Genomic DNA, 22485 nt, shown 5'->3' with positions numbered 1-22485 from the left:
TGAAGCACAGACATTGGCTTCTGAAATATCCAGCTTCAAGTTTTTAACATCTGTCGTAATCTGGTATGACATTCTTGTTAAAATCTCAAGTGTAAGCAAAATACTGCAGAGTCCAGCGATGCAGCTTGATTCAACATTTACCTTACTAAACGACACACAAGACTTTTTAGTGAAATACAGAGAAAATGGATTCAAAGCAGCACAGGTTACAGCAAGAGAGCTTGCACAGGCAGTCGGCGTAGAACCAAAATTTCCATGTCCAAACGTGAAACAAGTTTCAAGGGAAAAATGGTGAGCATTGAGTGTTGGATCATATTGAAGAAGTTCTGTATTAAAATCACAAATGAGTTTGATTCCCCATAGTTTAAATTCCAGGGTATTACTAATTAAGAGGTCTCTTGGTTTTTGGTACTGTTTCTCTCCCTCTATGTGTGAAACTTGCAAGCTGCTAATTGTGTTAGTACATTCTAAGACAGAGTCTGTTCTCAAAGCAATTCACAGAGAGAGAGAGACTCAAAGCAATACTCTAACAACAGAAACAGCACCCAGAAACTCCCTGCCCTTTTGTTGTATTAACAATTGTGATTAAAATAGAGATAGAGGATGTATGTGGATGGATGCTTGGTGTGGATAATAACTAAATGATCAGGGAGGTGCCAGCCTAAGAATCCAGTGTCCATCGGCTGAAGAAGGCGTGAAGTGGAAATAACCAGAGGACCCCCGGAGGGCAGACTGGAATCCACCCAACAGCCTCAAGAATGGGAGAACCAAAGAACAAGATAACATCTTGGAGCCGTCAGGAATGTGCTTTGTGTGTGTGTGATTGATTCAGCAACAGCATGATGAAGCAATTCCCATAGACTGGCATAGGAAGAAATTCCTATAAAAATAGACTCTAAAAAGTGAGAACTTTGGGGTCTGATTCTGCAAACCAAGTTCCAGGAGCATCAGATGAGCATCTGACAAGGCCCTGCTCCCTCCTCATGTCCAGGCCACCTGGCCAGTGGCTTGGCATGAGCAACTCTAAGGCTGGTTTTTATTTTATTGGTACAACATGAGCCCATAGACGATCCAGAAAAGAAATGTGAGGTAGAATTTTTTAATGTTGTGATGGATAAAGCAATATCTGCCATTGGTGAAAGGTTTAATACCTTACAAGTATACCATGAACAGTTTGGATTTTTGTATGACATAACTAAATTCAACAAAATAGGAAAACAAGAGCAGCAAATGACGAAGTGCAAGAACCTAGAGAGCCTCCTGAAGACAGTGATAGTGTTGATTTAAATGGACTTGAACTGGACGAAGAATTGAGTACATTGTCATCAATGTTGCCACATGCAAAACCGGTGACAGACATTGTATAGTTATTCATATTAGCAAACTTGTTGACGTATATCCTACTGTGTACATTGCCGCTCGTATTCTACTGACAATTCCTGTAACAGTAGCATCAGGAGAACGGAGTTTCTCAAAACTAAAGCTCATTAAAAACTATCTCCGTTCTACAATGAGTCAGGAACGATTGACTGGTCTTGCTGTTCTTGCAGTCGAAAAAGACATCACTTTGTCTTTGTCATACGATGACATTATTGCTGATTTTGCAGCCAAAAAAGCCAGAAAGATCGCTTTTAATTAAAAACAAATCCTTGTTTCAATACTTCTTCGGAGAAATTTCCAATAAAATGTTGACAAATTTAAAAAAATATATTATTTGCATCATTCTGTCAATAAATCAGAATTTTTTCTATAGCGCTACTTCTTTAGTGCTAGTCCATCAGCATTACAGTGTGCTTAATTGAGTTAAACTGTTTTTAATAAAGTGCATATGGCAAGTTTTCCAGTACTGTAAGCTTATGTTTGTGTTGCTAAGAGCAAGTCAGGGATGGGGGCACAAGTTTAATAATCCCGCCTAGGGCACCATAAATCCTAAGGACGGACCTGCACACGTGCCTGGCTGAAGTCGGAGGGTGAGGGGACTTCATGAGGCTTAGAAGAGAAACCTTCTCAGCTCACCATTAAACAGAAGCACCAAATCCAAATTTACTTCCCCTGAGCAGACAGGAGAGAAATCCTTTTTGAGCCTTACGACATCTCTTGCTTTTTATTATTTTTCCAAGCAACCCAATTTCCTCCGGCTGCTTTCGTGGTTGGATAATGGCGACTCAGTTCACTTGTGTCGGGAGGAGGCTTTTATTAAATCCCTCAGTTTATTCACTCCTGCTCTGTATTGTCTAATAAAGTGCAATCTATGCCACATTGCAAGCACTTTATTACGGGGCAGATGGAGCTGCACGCAGTAGAGACACGCCAGGAGGGTCCTTGTACTAAGGCGTCTGCAGCATGGGTGATTTGAAGTGGGCTGGGTTTGACGCTGACCCAATGTCCCATGTGCAGAGGCTTGGTTGTAGATGCTGCTGGGAAGGGAGCATTTGCGGTGAGTTGTTTTCACACTGGGCCAAATGCTGTGTAAATCCAAAACACCAGTGAAGTCAATAGGCTGGTTCATCAGCTAGTGTAAACTGGTGCAGTTTCATTGACTTGAATGGTGCTGCCCCCGTTTACACGGGCTGAGGATCTGGCACCTACAGATCTAGAATAACACACATGAAATCAGAACCTGGCCCATTGACTCTGAACAGAAGAGAGGAAGGAGATGTGTAAACACAACGGGCTTGATTCTCCTCTCACTCATAGCAAGGTAAATCTGGAGTAGCTCCATTGAACTCAGTCCGTGTAACACTAGTATAGGTGAGAGAAGAATTAGACTCAGTGACAGTATCTGTGGCTGGCTTTCAAGAAGAGCTTTTATACTGGGGGGAAGCCATCATTGGGGGAAATCTAAATCTGGAGTGACTCCATTGTCACTCGAGATTCACACCCATTTTAATTCATTTGCCTTTCACTTACTTGCTGCATGTTCAATGCTCCAGAAAGGGATGGTCCTAGAGCAGAATCTCAGCCTGTGAGATGCTGGAATCAGTGGGCATTTGGGATCATCTGCACCTCTCAGGATGAGGTCAATGAAGCACTGTTCATTCACAGGTCCCCCCCACTGTAATGGGAGCTGCATAAGAATCACAGAATATCAGGGTTGGAAGGGACCTCAGGAGGTCATCTAGTCCAACCCCCTGCTCAAAGCAGGACCAATCCCCAATTTTTGCCCAGATCCCTAAATGTCCCCCTCAACGATTGAACTCAAAACCCTGGGTTAACAGGCCAATGCTCAAACCACTGAGCTATCCCTCCCCCCACAACTACATGGGGGGAAGCTGTACTTACCCATATCTTTATAGGTTTAGCAGCATAAGAAATTAAAAACCTAATACAAAGGACGTGGGCTGGATTCTGCTGTCAGTCAGCACAAATCCCAAGTAAACACATTGGCTTTACTCTGGATTCCCACAGTTGTAAATGAGACCTGGCCTCACGCCTGCATTTCTGTTTGTTCTGGATCTTGCATGATGGGATTCTGAGACTAATGAAAATAAAAAACGATGGCTTTGCTCCCAGAGAGCCCAATCAATCTTCCTTGAACAGATGCCCTGGGGCAAAGCCTCTCTCCTGATGGTGAGGGAGGAAGGAATCCCAGCCATGGATGCTCTTGATCGGCTTCTTACAGGCCTGGTCTGCACCGGGGAAATTGACCCCAAACTTCTAGCCCACTTTAAAAGGTGTTGGAGCTGTCGCAGATCCAGGCTGAACCGGATCCAAAATCACCTGCCGACGCCGTGACTCCAAACTGCTTAGAGTTAGAGGCGAAATTTTCCCACTGCAGATGCGGCAGTGAGGCCCAGTGGGTAGGGCAGTGAACTGGGATTCAAGAACCTTGAGGTCTACTCCTGGCTTTACCACTGACCTGTTGTGTGACCTTGGGCACATCCCTCCACCTCTCGGTGCCTGTTTTCCCCCCTATCCCTTTGTCTGCCTTTGATTATAAACTCTTTGAGCCTCACACATGCTAACCAGACACTAATCTTTGGCATTCAGGTGAGCAGCATCAAGACTGTGATGGGCTGGCTCACAGAAACCTCCTTGGAAGCTGCCACCTGATGTGCCAAGACTACTTCTGCCCCTGCTTTCCCTGCCGGCCTGGGACTCCAGCACCCTGTCTGGCCGAGCCAGACACACCCGTCTGCTCCAACACAGACCCAGGGTCTGAGCCGCGTGCCCCAAAGCTGCAGACTTAGCTGAAAGCAACTTAAGAAGCATTCCTGTCTTTGACACTCAGATGCCCAACTCCCAATGGGGTCCAAACCCCGAATAAATCCGTTTTACCCTGTATAAAGCTTATACAGGGTAAACTCATAAATTGTTTGCCCTCTATAACACTGATAGAGAGATATGCACAGCTGTTTGCCCCCTCCCCTGGTATTAATACATACTCTGGGTTAATTAATAAGTAAAAAATGATTTTATTAACTACAGAAAGTAGGATTTAAGTGGTTCCAGGTAGTAACAGACAGAACAAAGTGAATTACCAAGCAAAATATAATAAAACACACAAGTCTAAGTCTAGTACAGTTATAAAACTGAATACAGATAAAATCTCACCCTCAGAGATGTTTCAATAAGTTTCTTTCACAGACTGGACGCCTTCCTAGTCTGGGCCCAATCCTTTGCCCTGGTATAGCTCTTGTTCCAGCTCAGGTGGTAGCTTGGGGATTTCTCATGATGCTTGCCTCCTTTTTTCTGTTCCACCCACTTATATATCTTTTGCATAAGGCGGGAATCCTTTGTCTCTCTGGGTTCCCACCCCTCCTCAATGGAAAAGCACCAGATGGATGGATTCCCATTCAGGTGACATGATATCACTGTAAGACTCCCAAGCCTTCATTCCTTCCAGCTTGACTCACAGGAAGGCCTGCAAGGAAACAGCCATCCACAGTCAATTGTCCTGGCTCATGGGAGCCATCAAGATTCCAAACCACCATTAATGGCCCACACTTTGCATAATTACAATAGGCCCTCAGAGTTATATTTCATATTTCTAGTTTCAGATACAAGAGTGATATATTTATACAACTAGGATGACCACACTAGGTAGATTATAATCTTTGTAATGATACCTTACAAGAGTCCTTTTGCATGAAGCATATTCCAGTTATATTATATTCACTCATTAGCATATTTTTATAAAATCATATAGAGTGCAACATCACAAAGGGGAAACACCTGTAGAAACCGGTGGGTTTTGCTCTCTGTGGCCTTTGGGAGAGATAGGACAATTTCCTGCCATATCCTTGGGAGACCACATTGAGTTAGGTTTAAGTAGCTTTGGAGTCCATTGTATTACATGAAAGGTTTATGTATTATGGTGGGCCGGGCTTGCATGTCACCCCTCAAATGCAAATTCCCCACCTGCGGTTATGCAAAACCCAGCCTTTGGAAGCTACACCCCAAGGAGAGGAGCACTGTCTGCTGATGACCTGTTCCCAGCATCTCAAGAACAAAGGCTCAAGCTGTATAAAGGAAAGTGACTCATTCGGGGGTGCTAGTTCTCAGCTAAGGCTGTAAGGAACTCATCACTGCATAGGGTGACCAGATGTCCCGATTTTATAGGGACAGTCCTGATATTCGGGGCTTTTTATTATTTGGGCGCCTATTACCCCCCACACTCTGTCCCGATTTTTCATACTTGCTGTCTGGTCACCCTATCGCTGCAGAAAAATCCCGTGTAGGGCTGACTCCTACTGGGGCCCCTGTTGGAGTTGGGGGTGATCTCTGCTAAGCTTATTAGCATGCATGTAGCTTTTTGTATTGTTTTGATACGTTTTCTCTGTTATGCTTTGACCTTAAGAATAAATGTGCTTGCTTAGAAAGCTTCAGAGGGGTAGCCGTGTTAGTCTGGATCTGTGCCACAGGACTCTTTGCCGCTCTTGCTTAGAAAGGGCTGTATGGTAACTTGTGACTGCTGGCAACTACAGCTGGTTAAACCCTCTAAATAGAACGCAAAATGCAGACGCTGACCTGTCTAGACAGTCTGGCTTGCTGGGGACATTACAGTGAAGGCCGGGAACTGCAGCCTGGAAAACCCCCCATAAGGGAGGGAGGCAGGTGTGTGACTCTGCCCAAGGGAGATGATGGCCGGAGAACGCCCTGTCCAGAGGAATATACAGACTGGATCACAGCCAAGCTCTATCTAGCCCAGTATACTACCTCCATCAGCGGCCAGCACCAGATGTCTCAGAGGAAAGCACCAGACCCACACACAGGCTGATGTGGGGTAATCTGTCCCCATGAAGGTCTCATGCTAATAGCCAGAGACTGGCATGAGGATTCTGTGCCTTCCGGACTTTATGATTCCAACCTGTCCCAACCTTTAGGAGTTGAAACCTGAGCCCCATCTGCCCCAATGTCCTGCTGAGCAGGGCATGGAGATATGTGGTCTCTGAGCTCGCTGACCCCTATCCCCTTTAGGCTTTAAAGATAACTTTGCAATGGACCCGGAATATAATTAGGTGGGTCCTTCTGTGGCTGCATTCCCAGGGTCTGATTCAGTGCCCAGTGCTGTCAATGAGAGACTTCCAACCCTAATCTTCTATGAAAGAGACCTCAGGTGGTCATCTAGTCCAACCCCCTGCTCAAAGCAGGACCAACCCCAACTAAATCATCCCAGCCAGGGCTTTGTCAAGCTGGGCCTTAAAAACCTCTAAGGATGGAGATTCCACCACCTCCCTAGGGAACCCATTCCAGTGCTTCACCACCCTCCTAGTGAAAGAGTTTTTCCTAATATCCAACCTAGACCTCCCCTCACTGCAACTTGAGACCATTGCTCCCTGTTCTGTCATCTGCCACCACTGAGAACAGCCGAGCTCCATCCCCTTTGGAACCTTTCAAGGGATGTTGGATCAGGTTGCTAGCTAGGAGTTGCCCAGACTGGGGTAGAGCTCTAAGGGTTGTTATTCCCCCACGGGGAGCTGTCCTGAGCTAGTGGAGTGAAGACACAAACAGGGAAATGCCAGGAGAACGTTCTTTACGGCTGCTCACAATACTGCAAATTAATTCCCGTCGCTGGGCTGGGCATGTCTCATCCTGCACTGGAAGCCAAACGCCTCTGGTCATGAATAGACCTCAGGGTCCACTGCGTGGTCTAGGACAAGCACCTTCCCCACAGGGGCCCAGGACTGCGGAGATTGAGAGCTGATCCTTTGCAACCCCAGAGGCAACAATGGTGGGAGAGGGACCACTGCGGGCCACGCAGATTGAAGCTTGCTGGGATTGTTAAAATGAAAAACACGGGGCCCCGTTAAACACCTTGGAAGCCTTACAGGACACAGATGGAGAAGGGAGCGAGTAGGAGCTCCAGCACGGAAAGCCTCAAAAGCAGCCAGCATTCAAACACAAGCCACCCCCGCAAACAATGGCGCAGCAGGGCTCCTCATTAAGATCTTACCAATCCTCTGATGAGCTGTTAAGGATCTGGGCAGCAGACACCAGCCCTTGGGGGGGGGGGGTGGCTAGCTGAACAGTGTCCCCTTACACCACACACTGGCCCTGATCCTGCACTGCATCCATGTGGGTGGACCCCTGCACCCACAGATCTGCGTGTGTGCCATTGCAGGGTCAGGGGCTGCGGAGCTGATGTCCCGTGGGTAGGCGGGTGGTCTGCAGCAGCAGCATGGGCTAGCGGGTGGGACATTGGGCTGGACGTAAGTAGAGCTGAGTTCGGCTCCTGTTTCTACCACGGAGTTGCTGGATGTGTCATGTCCTCTCTCTGTGCCTCTGTTTCCCCTCCTACCTTTTATCTGGGTAGACTGTCAGCTCTTTGGCACCGGGCCTATGTTTGGACAGCTCCTAGCACAATGGTGCCTGATCATGACAGTTCAAAACCTCTATTCCGGCCCAGTGCGGAAAGAGTTAAACCCTGTTCAATCCCTCTAGTTAATCTGGACACATAGCTACAGCACTGGGGGATGTGGTTCTTTCACACCCCTGACTGACACTGCTATGGCAATATAATTATCTAGTGTAGTCCAGGCCTCAGACCCTACAGATCATTCTCAAGGTGAAACAGCAAGTCAGTGGCAGAGCTAGAAATTTAGTGCACGAGCCTTGACTTCTGCCCACTCCCTCCCTGCCTCGCACAGTCCACTGCTGTAGCCACTAGGTCACCTTCCCCTCCCAGAGCTGCATACAGAACCCACGAGTCCTGACTCCGGATTACACCCCCCCTACAGCATATATTGCTTCTCCCCAGGGGAGCCTGCAGGATGCTGCACTGAGCTAAACGTTACTTTATTGCTGAGGCCGGCAGTTGTGTGTGTTCTCTGGACTCTTTTGAAGCCCAAATGAAAGACTGTCCCTGCCCCAGCAAAGCCACCACTGCCCCACTCGCAGCCAGTCGCCCTGCAGGATGAGCAGAGAGGGAAGACAGGCGGTGATCCCGAGAAGGTGGCACCATCTGGGCGTCTTTAGGAGGGCAGCGCCCCCGAGGTGACCCTATTTGCCGACAATATGGCAGGAGGTTGCTGCGCTTCCGTCAGCGACCGGCCAGGGTTAGGGGCTGGTTCAGCCACTAGTGGAAACACCTGCGCTTTGGGCAAGGCTTAACTTAAGCCCCAGTGCTGAGCACAAGGGGTGAGGGCTGCGTGAAAAAGGGGCAGCCCAAGCGCTGGGGGTCTCTCTCCTGCCCAGCTGCTGCTCCTAGCAGGTATTTACCCAAGAAACCAGAGCCCAGCAGGAGCGGTAGAAGGGCCAGCCCTGAGGCCCAGCCCACCAGCCAGGATCGCCTCTTGCTGAATGGGGTGCAAGGAGAGCGGGCAGGATTCTGTGGTACTGAATACAAAGGGGATTCATTCTTGAGGCTGCGGGACACAGACGGAGGCTGGGGTTCTCTCTGGCTCTCCATCACCGCCCATGCTGCCTAGAGGGAGACAGAAGACAGGACTTCACTTCTCTGTGCTACGTGAACAAGAAGGGAAGCTGCTGTCCCGCTCCTGAATCCCAAAGAGGAGATGGGAGAGGGCGGAGGGGGGGCATATTGAGCCCCAGCTCCGTGGCATCAAGGTCTGTGGCCAGCCGTACCTACTCACAGAGGTATCTGGCCATTCCCTGGAGCGCTGCAGAATCCGGCACTGATTCTGGCTCTCAAAGCCGCCAAGTGGCTCTGAGGGCCCCGGGAGCGAGGGGTGGGGGTGCCCACAAGGAAGAGCCGTAGCAGGACCATTCCAGTTGCTATGTCACCGTGGCGATGGGGAGTTGTCCTGGATCTGCCATCAGCCTGGCTTGCCCTACTCAGGGCTCGAGTCCCCAGCGCGTGGGGAAGTAACCAGAGCTGCAGCAGCAGCAGGGTTGATGTCCAAGCAAGAGGCAAGATGCTTGCTGGGGAAACCAGCCCCCAAGCTTTATCCATGTATGATGGGACACCCACCTGGCACAGGCATCAGATCGCATGAGGCTAGGCCGTGTGGAGGGACAGAGCGTGACACCAGCAGCAGGGCAGGGCTGTCGCACAGGCTTCTAGGAGCCAGCATGCTCGGTGCCGACAGCTGCTCTCCACGAGGGGACTCACTGGGGCTTCACGTTCCCATCTCTGGATATGGAAACACAAGGCTGCTGCTCAGGCCGCTGCTGGCGGCAGGTCGGCGGGTCAGAAACCTGGGCAAACGAAATATCTTCCCTGGCTGCCCTTACTAGGCAATACTTCCCCACTTACTAGTGTCTGAAAGAAGGGATGGAGGGAAAAGGGGACACAGCATCCACGCGAGAAAACACAGCAACAACAAATCGACACTAGATCAATAAGCAGTAACATGCCCACCCGCGTGGTATCCTTGGAAGCGGTGCTTTTCCGCAGCTCCCCAGATGTCCGTGTGAACATCCAACCAGTGTCGGTGAAAATCAGGCCCAGTGCGACTGGAAAGTAGGCCCGGGGTGCGGTGGGGAGGCGGTTAGGTTTGCATTTATTCCCCTTTTAAAGAAAAGATCATTTCACTGAAAAACTTACACTTTTAGGGTAAATCCTGACTGGTTTTGCACACCAAAAACAAACAAAGAAAAAAACCAGGAGGATAAATGAGGCTGGAGAAAAGGAGCGATGCGATTGGCTGGGGAGGCTCTCCAGGCCTGGAGTCTCCAATAGTTCATGGTGCGGCGTTTCAGCTCCTCACGTGAGGATACCGGCTCCTAACGGCTTTGACTCACCCCAGAGAGTGGAGGATGGGGCATTAATCCCGGCCTGCCTGGAGCCACAGACTTTTGCTCAGAGCAGGAATCAGGTCTCTGGCATTCAAGGCTTCGTGCTAATTGTATAAATTGCTGGGCCTCTTGCTAGAGCCACTTTACCCTTTTAATGCTGGGCTAGGTCTCTTTTGAATATGGTTCAAAACGGAGCTTCAGTCCCCCTTCCAGAATCTGCTTCATGCATGAACGGCCCTCGGCGTACAGAGGCTTCTCTGGAAGGCTGGGTAAATGCACCCCTTCTGGGGAGGAGCACTGCCTGTGAGGGTTGTGGACACAGCGATCAGGAGGAGTGAATGCAGCAGGCGGTGTAGGTCGTGGCTAGCCTATGCCACCGCCTGTATTCTAAATCAAAGCTAACTCAGCTCTGCCCATGTGTGCTGCGATCAGACCTCCTGACTGCTGGTAGAAATACCCCCTGAGACATGCTCCTCCCCAGCAGGGATGAATTTCATACCCCAGAGGGTATGGCCATGCTGCAGATTGAGGTGTGATTGAGGCACAGATAGGCATGCAAACTTAAGCTTCAAAGCCCAAGCTCCAGTGCGAGCCACAAATTCAAAGCCTGTCTCTACAGCTACTGCTCGCGTGAGCCTGCTACCCCGAGCGCGTAGACCTGGGCTGGGAGGCTCACTCCGGCGGGCTCCACAATGCCCTGTAGACATACCCTTGGTGTCTCACGTAGTAAGAAAGAGAGGGGAGTCTGCTGTAATGACATAAAGGGAATTCTTTATTGAGGCTGTTGGATGCAGGCGGACCCCAGAGTGCCGCGTGACCGGCTGCCGAAGACCCAGAGCGCCAATACATGAAAACGGCACCACTTGTGCTCTGTGGGGGAGCGGCCGCTGCCCTGCTCCCCCCCTAGCTACTCTACTGGACCCCGTCTTCTCTCGAGGGCTCTACCATAGCCTGTGCTGCCTAGTGCCCACCCGGGGGACGATTCTCGGGCAGCATAAAGCAATGCCCCTGAAAATACCCCAGGCAGGGCTAGCTGTAGATCAGTCCCTCTCCCAGCCCTGAGGTCTGGGGCAAGGAGGAGACGTGGCCAGAGTTATGGGACATAGAACCGAGCAGCCACTCCAGCTGTCTCTGAATACGGCCAGTGACTTAAAGCGTCCTTTGCCGGCCTCACCCCAGCTCTGTTCCTGCCCCAAACACAGGGACAGGGGAATTGAGTATCCGGACCACAGTGCCCCAGTCAGGAGAGGGACTGCTGACCCCGCCACAGAGACAAGGAGGGTGAGGTCATATCTGTTCCTGCACCAACTTCTGCTGGCGAGATAGAGAAGCTCGTTCCCCTCTATTCGACATTGGTGAGGCCTCATCTGGAGTACTGTGTCCAGTTTTGGGCCCCACACTACAAGAAGGATGTGGAAAAATTGGAAAATGTCCAGCGGAGGGCAACAAAAATGATTAGGGGACTGGAACACATGACTTATGAGGAGAGGCTGAGGGAACTGGGATTGTTTAGTCTGAGGAAGAGACGAATGAGGGGGGATTTGATAGCTGCTTTCAACTACCTGAAAGGGGGTTCCAAAGAGGATGGATCTAGACTGTTCTCAGTGGTAGCAGATGACAGAACAAGGAGTAATGGTCTCAAGTTGCAGTGGGGGAGGTTTAGGTTGGATATTAGGAAAAACTTTTTCGCTGGGAGGGTGGTGAAACACTGGAATGCGTTACCTAGGGAGGTGGTGGAATCTCCTTCCTTAGATGTTTTTAAGGTCAGGCTTGACAAAGCCCTGGCTGGGATGATTTAGTTGGGGATTGGTCCTGCTTTGAGCAGGGGGTTGGACTAGATGACCTCCTGAGGTCCCTTCCAACCCTGATATTCTATGATTCTAAGCTTTCGAGCTACGCAGAGCTCTTCGTCAGGACCTCCTCCACTTTGTCTTCTAATATCCTGGGACCAACACGGCTACACCACCACTGAAGCCCCTCTCTTCCCCCTGCCAGGTCATTTGCATGGCTTTAAGCCCTGTGAGATGGCTACCCGGGGGCCCTGACCTCCGGGGGAGATTTGCAGGCCTGGATGCAAAGGGAGCCAGGCCTTGAGGATGGTTCTGAGCAGCTTGTTAACCCCGCCGCCCGCACTGCAAGGATGGGAGGTGGCTTCTGCAAGGCTGCCACATGGATAAGTGGATATTTATGCACCAGATGTTCTCTACACAGCCCTCCCCGGGCAGAAGGGGACCAGAGACTGTCACACAGAAGGTGGGGGAGCAAAGGCAATGGACCAAAGAACAAGAGGAGAAAAAGAGGGATGAACTGTTTCTCCCCTTTGTTGGGAGCTATAATGAGCGTCAGTCAGACAAATGAGATCAGCGTGGATTCCCTGCTTTCTCACAGCACCCATAGTGTGATCCTCAGGAAAACTATGTGTTTTGGCAGGGAGTGGTTAGATGATATTCAGATGGGCAGCATGTACTGATGGCTGCTTCCCCGCAAAAGCCCCCTGGCTTAATGGCAGGAAAATAGACAGATTCCCCCTCACACAACCACTGCAGCCCCTGGACACAACCCCAGCACTGCAAAAGGGTGAAGTGGTCCCTACAGTGTTCCCAGGTGCAGGGACGTTCATGACACTACGTTGCCCCCTGCGGATATGGGAACATTCGGGGTGGGCGGGGGGAAGGATGAGGGAATAATTGGAATCCTCTGCCATTCTGAGTTGCAGAGCAGCTCATAGGCAGCTGTGGGGAGGCTGCCATAAGTTAGAGCAGCCCCTAGGTGGCTCAAAGGCATGGGTGGGCAAACTTTTTGACCCGAGGGCCACAGCGTGGTTGCGAAACTTTATGGAGGGCCGGAAAGGCTGTGCCTCCCCAAACAGCCTGGACCCTGCCCCCTAGCCGCCCCCTCCCACTTCCCGCCCCTGATTCCCCCCCCTCAGAACTCCCAACCCATCCTACCACCCCTGCTCCTTGTCCCCTGATCACTCCCTCCCAGGACCCCTGCCCCGGGACCCCACCCCCCCGCTCCCTGTCCCCTGACTGCCCCGACCCCTATCCACACTCCTGCCCCATCCACACTCCTGCCCCTATCCCAAACCCCCTGCTCCCCGTCCCAACCACCCCCCCTCCCAGGACCCTCAGCCCCATTCCTGCTCCCTGTCCCCTGACTGCCCCCCAAGACCTCCTGCCCCTTATCCAACTCCCCCCACCTCCATCCCCTTACCATGCTGCTCAGAGCAGCAGGAGCTCGCAGCCCTGCTGCATGGCCAGAGCAGCGAGTTGAGGCTGCGGGGGAGAGGCTGGGGGCAAGCCTGCCCGGCCAGGGGCTCACGGGCTGGGCAGGACGGTCCTGGGGGCTGGATGTGGCCGGCAAGCCATAGTTTGCCCACCTCTGCTCTAAGGATATGTCTACGCTGCCGAGTTAGCCCAGGCGGTTGGCACCCAGGTTAGCCTGGGCTGAATGAGAGCAGCCACACTGCACAGCCCTGTCTGAGTTACTGGGCCCGCACTGGTGCTGCGCCCCTGTTTGTGGGGCGCCTCCCATAGTGCTCAGGGCTGCACTGAGCTGAGCCAATTTATGGTTCTTCTCCAGTGAATTGTAAGAACTTGTCTGTCCTTCTGGGTGCACGGGGGGAATTGTGGGAAGGCACTGGAGGACACTCAGCTCTCTAGTGATTTAGCCTGTGTCCTCACAGTGAAAGCAACACCCAGGCTCCAATAACCCACCCCAGCCGGGCCAGCTAGCCTGGGTTCAAAGCTCCACCACACTCGGGTGAGAGGGCTTTGGGTGTGGACAGCAGGCAGGTTACACGCTTCTTGGGGCAACACCCACGTATGACCTCAGGTTAACTCTGCAGTGAAGACATACCCTGACTTACACCAGGAGTCACACTGGCCCCCCAGAGCAGCCCAGAATCAGGAGGCAGAAAGGTGGCAGTCTCTCTCTGCTCCTGAGAGGCACCTTATGTACTCTGGCTGCTGGTTTGGGGGAGCAAGGGTGGATCTGGGTACATTCACAGGTAAGGAACCCACATTGCTCTGAACAGAGTGCATACTCTCTACAGTCCAAACTTACCCTCTTGGTCACTCTGATAACGGCGCAACAGAAACTTCAGCCTAAACTTCCTCCCAATTTAGCTCTTCCTAAAGTTTTCTCATGCATGGTCCAGATCATAATTCCCTCTGGTCTTGAGAGACACCCTGACTGCTTAATAGCCTGGCTGGAGTGAACAGAATCCACCAGCTGCTATGACTCAGTGCTGATACTTCAAGCATCTGATAACAGGATGACTCAGCAGCAAATCCATTTTTGTACAGAAGCACCTGGTGCAAATACTGCTGGAAATGGGGCCTCATATATCCTTAAAAATGCGTGGGTGAGCCTTGTCCTCAGTGAAGTGAGTGACTAAGAGAATTAACCATAGTGTGTTAGTCCTTCCGCTTAGGGTGGTTTCTGTGACAAAGAAAAATCTATGATCTTAGCTCTAAATATGTGTCTTAGCTTTGCTATGGCTCCCATCACTACAGTCGCTGACAAGTGTTACATTAATGTATGACAATACCCCAGTGAGGCAGGGATGTCTTCTTAGCCCCACTTTGCAGGCAGGAGTCTAGGGCAGAGAGGAATACAATTTCCAAGTCACGCAGGCCTAGACCGTCAAGTGGCCAGCACCTTCCCCTGAAATCTGATTTTTCAAAAGAGCTCAACTCCGGAGCTGGTTGGGAAATCAGATCTGTTCCCATGAAAATTTTCAGCAAGCCCAGGACAGTTTTCCTCCAAAGTTTCAGGGTGTTAATAAAATTGTTTTTCAGCTGCCAAAAGCGTTGCTTTGGGGGTAGGTGGGTGGAGCAGATTACACACTCACTGCCACAGCGCCTCCTGCTGGTCATCTGGGAATTAGCTCCATTCCAGCTCATAGAGCACCCCCTGTTGGGCAGTGTCTCTTCTGCATCAGGTCCACCATGTCCCTCCCAAACACCAGTACCCTTCACCTTGGGCTTCTGCCCACAGCAGTACCCCCACTCTCTGAGTCTCCCCTACCAGGGGAACCTCCAACCCACTATGTCCCCCTTGCCCCAATGGCTACTGCCAGTCATCATCTAGCCCCCTTTTACTGGGGCAGACTGTGGTCTGTAATGGCCACTCATCACTGGCAAGGGGGCTGGCCCGGCCCAACCCAACCCAACTCCCTGCAACCCCAGTACCTCCTTTGGCCTTCAGCAAAGCCTTAGCCTGGGGACACACCTGGCCAGAGCTCCCCAGCTCTGCCTGAGGTACCCTGTGCTCCCAGGCAGCTCAGTCCTTCCCATGCCAAGTCTAGAGTGAGACTGCCTGTTTCCTAGCTCACAGCCCCTCTTATCAGGGCCAGCTGTGCCCTGACTGAGCCGGCCACACCTGTGGCCAGCTACGCAGCCAGCCTCCCTCAGCTGCTCTTAATTGGGTCCCAGCCACAGCCTTCTCCAAGGGCTGCTTTTAACCCCTGCTCTCCTGGAGTGGGGCAGTCACCCCACTACAGTGGGGTTTTTTTTGTTTGTTTGTTTTGTTTTTTTCAACCAAAACTTGGCGGGGGGGGGGGGGGAAGAAGAGGAAATGTCTGTCTTTGGGAAAAACATTTTGAATGAAAACAATTTCACCAGCTTTGTTCACCTTTTCTGTGCAGGCACCTAACTAAGGGCAGGCTTCTCTGAAGAGCTCAAGATCCCAGCGTTGCTCAGCTCTCATAAAAGTCTGGCTAAAGATTTGCCCAAGGTCACACAAGAATTTATGGCAGCTCTGCGAATTGAACCTAGAGCTCCTGTGTCCCACCCTTCGCCACAGGGCTTGAACAAGGAAGCATACGATGGCTGAATTTCACCCACGAATCCCATAGCATCTTAAAGAGTCAGGAATTGACTTACAACCTGTTTTTAATGGTGTAAAGAGGCGGAACAAAGCTTTTCAACATTCCCCATCCCTTCCTCCTGCATCTTCCAATTCAACGGTGGAGGAAGAGCTCTTAGCCCTGGTCTACACTAGGAGTTGAGGTTGACTTTAACAGCATTAAATTGATTTAACCCTGCACCCGTCCACATGACGAAGCCCTTTTTTTTCAACTTAAAGGGCTCTTAAAATCGATTTCTTTACTCCACCCCCGACAAGGGGATTAGAGCTGAAATCGGCCTTGCCGGGTCAAATTTGGGGTACTGTGGACACAATTAGACAGTATTGGCCTCCGGGAGCTATCCCAGAGCACTCCATTGTGACTGCTCTGGACAGCACTCTCAACTCAGATGCACTGGCCAGGTAGACAGGAAAAGGCCCGCGAACTTTTGAATTTCATTTCCTGTTTGGCCAGCGTGGCAAGCTGCAGGTGAGTGCAGAGCTCATCAGCAGAGGTGACCATGATGGAGTCCCAGAATCGCAAAAGAGCTCCAGCATGGACCTAACGGGAGGTATGGGATCTGATCGCTGTATGGGGAGAGGAATCCGTGCTATCAGAACTCCGTTCCAATTTTCGAAATGCCAAAACCTTTGTCAAAATCTCCCAGGGCATGAAGGACAGAGGCCATAACAGGGACTCGAAGCAGTGCCACGTGAAACTTAAGGAGCTGAGGCAAGCCTCCCAGAAAACCAGAGAGGCAAACGGCCACTTTGAGTCAGAGCCCCAAACATGCCGCTCCTATGATGAGCTGCATGCCATTTTAGGGGGTTCAGCCACCACTACCCCAGCCAAGTGCTTTGACTCCTTCAATGGAGAGGGAGGCAACATGGAAGCAGGTGTGGGGAAAGAGGAAGATGATGATGATGAGGTTGTAGATAGCTCACAGCAAGCAAGTGGAGAAACCAGTTTTCCCGACAGCCAGGAACTGTTTCTCACCCAGGACCTGGAGCCAGTACCCCCTGAACCCACCCAAGGCTGTCTCCCGGACCTGCCAGGTGGAGAAGGGACCTCTGGTGAGTGTACCTTTTTAAATAGTATACATGGTTTAAAAGCAAGCGTGTTTAATGATTAATTTGCCCTGGCATTCATGGCCAGTACAGCTACTGGAAAAGTCTTTTAACATGTCTGGGGATGGAACGGAAATCCTCCAGGGACATCTTCATAAAGCTCTCCTGGATGTACTCCCAAAGCCTTTGCAAAAGGTTTCTGGGGAGGGCTGCCTTATTCCGTCCGCCATGGTAGGACATTTTACCACGCCAGGCCAGTAGCACGTACTCGGGAATCATTGTAGAACAAAGCATTGCAGTGTATGTTTGCTGGCGTTCAAACAACATCTGTTCTTTCTCTCTCTGTGTAATCCTCAGGAGAGTGATATCATTCAGGGTCACCTGGTTGAAATAGGGTGCTTTTCTTAAGGGGACATTCAGAGGTGCCCGTTCCTGCTGGGCTGTTTGCCTGTGGCTGAACAGAAATGTTCCCCACTGTTAGCCACGGGGAGGAGGGAGGGGCTAGCCACGTGGTGGGGGGAAGCAAAATGCGACCTTGTAACGAAAGCACATGTGCTATGTATGTAATGTTAACAGCAAGGTTTACCGTGAAAGAGTGTGCCCATTGTTCTATAAAATGTGTCTTTTTAAATACCACTGTCCCTTTTTTTCTCCACCAGCTGCAAGTGTTTCAAGGATCACAGGATCTTCTCCTTCCCAGAGGCTAGCGAAGATTAGAAGGTGAAAAAAACGCACTCGTGATGAAATGTTCTCTGAGCTCATGCTGTCCTCCCACACTGACAGAGCACAGATGAATGCATGGAGGCAGACAATGTCAGAGTGCAGGAAAGCACAAAATGACCGGGAGGACAGGTGGTGGGCTGAAGATGATAGGTGGCAGCAGCATGATGAGAGGAGGCAGGATTCAATGATGAGGCTGCTGGAGGATCAAACTAATATGCTCCAGCGTATGGTTGAGCTGCAGGAAAGGCAGGAGCACAGACTGCCACTACAGCCCCTGTGTAACCAACCGCCCTCCTCCCCAAGTTCCATAGCCTCCTCACCCAGACACCCAAGAACGCGGTGGGGGCACCTCCAGCCACCCAGCCACTCCACCCCAGAGGATTGCCCAGGCAACAGAAGGCTGGCATTCAATAAGTTTTAAAGTTTTAAACTTTTAAAGTGCTGTGTGGCCTTGTCCTTCCCTCCTCCACCACCCCTCCCGGGCTACCTTGGCAGTTATCCCCCTATTTGTGTGATGAACTAATAAAGAATGCATGAATGTGAAGCAACAATGACTTTATTGCCTCTGCAAGCAATGATCGAAGGGGGGAGGGGAGGGTGGTTAGCTTACAGGGAAGTAGAGTGAACCAAGGGGCGGGGGGTTACCATCAAGGAGAAACAAACAGAACTTTCACACCGTAGCCTGGCCAGTCATGAAACTGGTCTTCAAAGCTTCTCTGATGCACACCACGCACTCCTGTGCTCTTCTAACCGCCCTGGTGTCTGGCTGCGCGTAACCAGTGGCCAGGCAATTTGCCTCAACCTCCCACCCCGCCATAAACGTCTCCCTCTCACTCTCACAGATATTGTGGAGCGCACAGCAAGCAGTAATAACAATAGGAATATTGGTTTCACTGAAGTCTAACTGAGTCAGTAAACTGCGCCAGTGCGCTTTTAAATGTCCAAATACACATTCTACTACCATTCTGCACTTGCTCAGCCTGTAGTTGAACAGCTCCTGACTACTGTCGAGGCTGCCTGTGTATGGCTTCAGGAGCCATGGCATTAAGGGGTAGGCTGGGTCCCCAAGGATAACTATAGGCATTTCAATATCCCCAACGGTTATTTTCTGGTCTGGGAATAAAGTCCCTTCCTGCAGCTTTTGAAACAGACCAGAGTTCCTGAAGATGCGAGTGTCATGTACCTTTCCCGGCCATCCCACTTTGATGTTGGTGAAATGTCCCTTGTGATCCACCAGTGCTTGAAGCAATATTGAAAAGTACCCCTTGCGGTTTATGTACTCGCCAGCTTGGTGCTCCGATGCCAAGATAGGGATATGGGTTCCGTCTATGGCCCCACCACAGTTAGGGAATCCCATTGCAGCAAAGCCATCCACTATGACCTGCACATTTCCCAGGGTCGCTACCCTTGATATCAGCAGCTCTTTGATTGCGTTGGCTTCTTGCATCACAGCAGCCCCCACAGTAGATTTGCCCACTCCAAATTGATTCCTGACTGACCAGTAGCTGTCTGGTGTTGCAAGCTTCCAGAGGGCTATTGCCACTTGCTTCTCAACTGTGAAAGCTGCTCTCATCTTGGTATTCTTGCACCTCAGGGCAGGGGAAAGCAAGTCACAAAGTTCCATGAAAGTGCCCTTAAGCATGCGAAAGTTTTGCAGCCACTGGGAATCATCCCAGACCTGCAACACTATGCGGTCCCACCAGTCTGTGCTTGTTTCCCGGGCCCAGAATCGACATTCCACCGCATGAACCTGCCCCATTAGCACTATGATGCCCATATTGCCAGGGCCCATGCTTTGAGAGAAGTCCATGTCCATGTCCATGTCCTCATCACTCACGTCACCGCGCTGACGTCACCTACTCGTCCAGTTTCTCTTTGCCAGGTTCCGGTGCTGCATATACTGCTGGATAATGTGCGTGGTGATTAATGTGCTCCTAATTGCCAAAGTGATCTGAGCGGGCTCCATGCTTGCCGTGGTGTGGCGTCTGCACAGAAAAAAGACGCGGAACGATTGTCTGCCATTGCTCTGACGGAGGGAGGGGCGACTGACAACATGGCTTACAGGGAATTAAAATCAACAAAGGGGGTGGCTTTACATCAAGGAGAAACAAAAACAATTGTCACACAGAATGGCCCCCTCAAGGATTGAACTCAAATCCCTGGGTTTAGCAGGCCAATGCTCAACCCACTGAGCTATCCCTCCCCCAGTATTTCAGGCAGGACTGAATCGCCATTAAACTTTTCAAGGTGCCCTGACATACTTCACCGAAATGATTGTCAGCCATTGATTTCATGGAGGGAGGGAGGGGGGAGCAAATGAGTACAAAACAAATCTGGTGTATTTCTTGTTTTGATCCTCTCCATCTATCTTTTACATCTTTGGCTGGCAGCAGATGGTGCAGTAGGACTGCAAGCCATCCTCATCTCCTGGCTGCTCGGCAGAAGACGGTGCAATAGGACTGCCGGCAGGACTAAAGAGAATGACCTGGTCGAGTCACTCCTATTTCAGTCCCTGCGCCCATGTCTGTCCAGGCGCTCCTGACTGACCTTACCGAGGCGGCCAGGAGCACCTCTGACATGATGACGATGGTTATCAGGCCTATTGCACCGTCTGCTGCCACAAGGCAAGGGGTTGATGCTGCTGTGTAGCAATGCAGTACCACGTCTGCCAGCACCCAGGAGACGTACGGTGACAGTGAGCTGAGCGGGCTCCATGCTTGCCGTGGTATGGCGTCTGCACAGGTAACTCAGGAAAAAAGGCGCGAAACAATTGTCTGCCGTTGCTTTCATGGAGGGAGGAAGGGAGGGAGGGCCTGATGACATGTACCCAGAACCACCCGCGACAATGTTTTAGCCCCATCAGGCATTGGGAACTCAACTCAGAATTCCAATGGGCAGCGGAGACTGCGGGAACTGTGGGATAGCTCCCCTCAGTGCAATGCTCTGGAAGTCGACTCTAGCCTCGGTACAGTGGAAGCACTCCGCCGAGTTAATGCACTTAATGCACTTAGAGCATTTTGTGTGGGGACACACACAATTGACTATATAAAAAGGATTTCTAAAAAACCGACTTCTATAAATTCGACCTAATTTCGTAGTGTAGACATACCCTTAGATTTGTGCCAGTACAAATAGTCCATATTAACGGGGTGTGGTGAAAATGATGGAATGACATCTTAAATCAGTCTCTCTCTCTTGTTAGAAGGAACACAGGGTTTGCTGCCAATGTAACCCCACACCCACTCCATGCGCTGCTGTGAGCCACATTTAGAGGCTGCTGAAGCAGCTACAGGCTTAGATCTTTCAGCTCAAGTAGCAAAGGCTCATGCAGAGGTCCCAGGTTTAATCCCAGTTAAGGATGACCCAGCAAGGGGCACAGTTATGCTGAGCTGCAGCTGGTGTTTCCTTTTATTTATCCCAGAGTCTCTTTCAGTTCCAGCATCACAGAATGGCCCACGGTACGCAAACCTTGCTGAATCTGGGGGCTTCTCCCAGGACACAAATCCAGGCGAGTTTTGCCTAGTTTGGGCATTTGTGACCAAGCTTTCCACAGGGAATAGACTCAAGAAGACGGAACAAGAGATCTGTTAATGGGCTGAGGCGTTTATTATTATTTGAATTATCCTAGTGCCCAGAGGCCCCGGCTGAGATCGCAGCCCCTCTGTGATAAGGGCTGACCAAACACATCATAAATGAAGAGTCCCTGTCCCGAAGCGTTTCCAGTCTAACCAAACAAGAGGAAGGCTCAGCTGCTCAAATGTAGGCGCCGAATTGCTGTTGAGAGCCTGGGTCAGAGAGGTTAAGCGAGGTGCTGACGATCGCACGGCAGGTCAGTGCCAGAGCAGGAAATAAAAGCCAGGTCCCCTCCGTTCCAATCCAATCTCGATCCCCCTGGCTCTCTCCTGTCTGATGGCCAGGGTGTGGATCCGGACGACATATAGGCAGAGGAAGGAAGACTGGTGAGCTCACAGGCCAGCGCTCCATGTTTCAGTGCACGTATGCAGCTGAAACGCGAACTGCTCTTCCTGGCGGAGCTTAAGTTATGGTGGCATTTAAAAATAAAATGAATAACAAATGGCACTACGGGCATCTCCGAGCTGCTGTTTGGCTGGCGAAACACGGCGCTATGTAAGCAGGGCAATAAATCAGGCAGTCCAGCAACCTGAGGACTTGGCATTTTCTCAAAGAAGTGCCTGGTGCCGCCTGATAAACAGCATCAGCTTAATCAAAACCAGGACTGGCCTGAGGCATCGAGGAAAGCAAGCGGACTCAGGGGCTGCTCCCTTCTCCACCAGCCCGGTCTGCGTCCAACCAGGCTCCGCCAGTCTGCAGCTGGTCCTATGGCCTGCTCTGGGCTCCAGGGCTTCCACCCTTTCGGTCCAGGTGAAAAGGATCCCAAGTACAGTCAAATGAGCCTGGGCCTTGCTCAGTTAGACCCCGATGCAGCAAAGCCCATGATCCAAAGCCCCCTGAAGAAATTGTAGGGCCCAGTGCCAGCCATGGGAAGCAAGAGCGAGATGATCAGCATACTGAAGTCGCATTTCCAGCAGTACTTGTGGCACCTTAGAGACTAACCAATTTATTTTGGTTAGTCTCTAAGGTGCCACAAGTCCTCCTTTTCTTTTTGCGAATACAGACTAACACGGCTGCTACTCTGAAACCTGTCATTTCCAGCAGTGCAACTCAAAGCACTTTACAGACTCA

The 22485-nt window shown here is 50.9% G+C and overlaps 1 long non-coding RNA gene across 1 annotated transcript; it reads right to left on the bottom strand.

The window, feature by feature from the left end:
• Positions 1-4666: 4666 nt before the first annotated feature.
• On the bottom strand, positions 4667-15042 carry LOC119563988. Its single transcript, XR_005222833.2, has 3 exons — positions 14206-15042; positions 9374-9558; positions 4667-4864 (listed from the first exon to the last, which is right to left on the bottom strand). It is a non-coding gene; the product is annotated as an uncharacterized LOC119563988 (long non-coding RNA).
• Between the last annotated feature and the right edge of the window lie 7443 nt (positions 15043-22485).

Source organism: Chelonia mydas, chromosome 19, assembly GCF_015237465.2.
Source record: "Chelonia mydas isolate rCheMyd1 chromosome 19, rCheMyd1.pri.v2, whole genome shotgun sequence".
In the NCBI taxonomy this organism is placed as follows: Eukaryota; Metazoa; Chordata; order Testudines; family Cheloniidae; genus Chelonia; species Chelonia mydas.
Note: the sequence above shows the minus strand (reverse complement) of the source record. Positions and strands in the feature narration are given on the sequence as shown.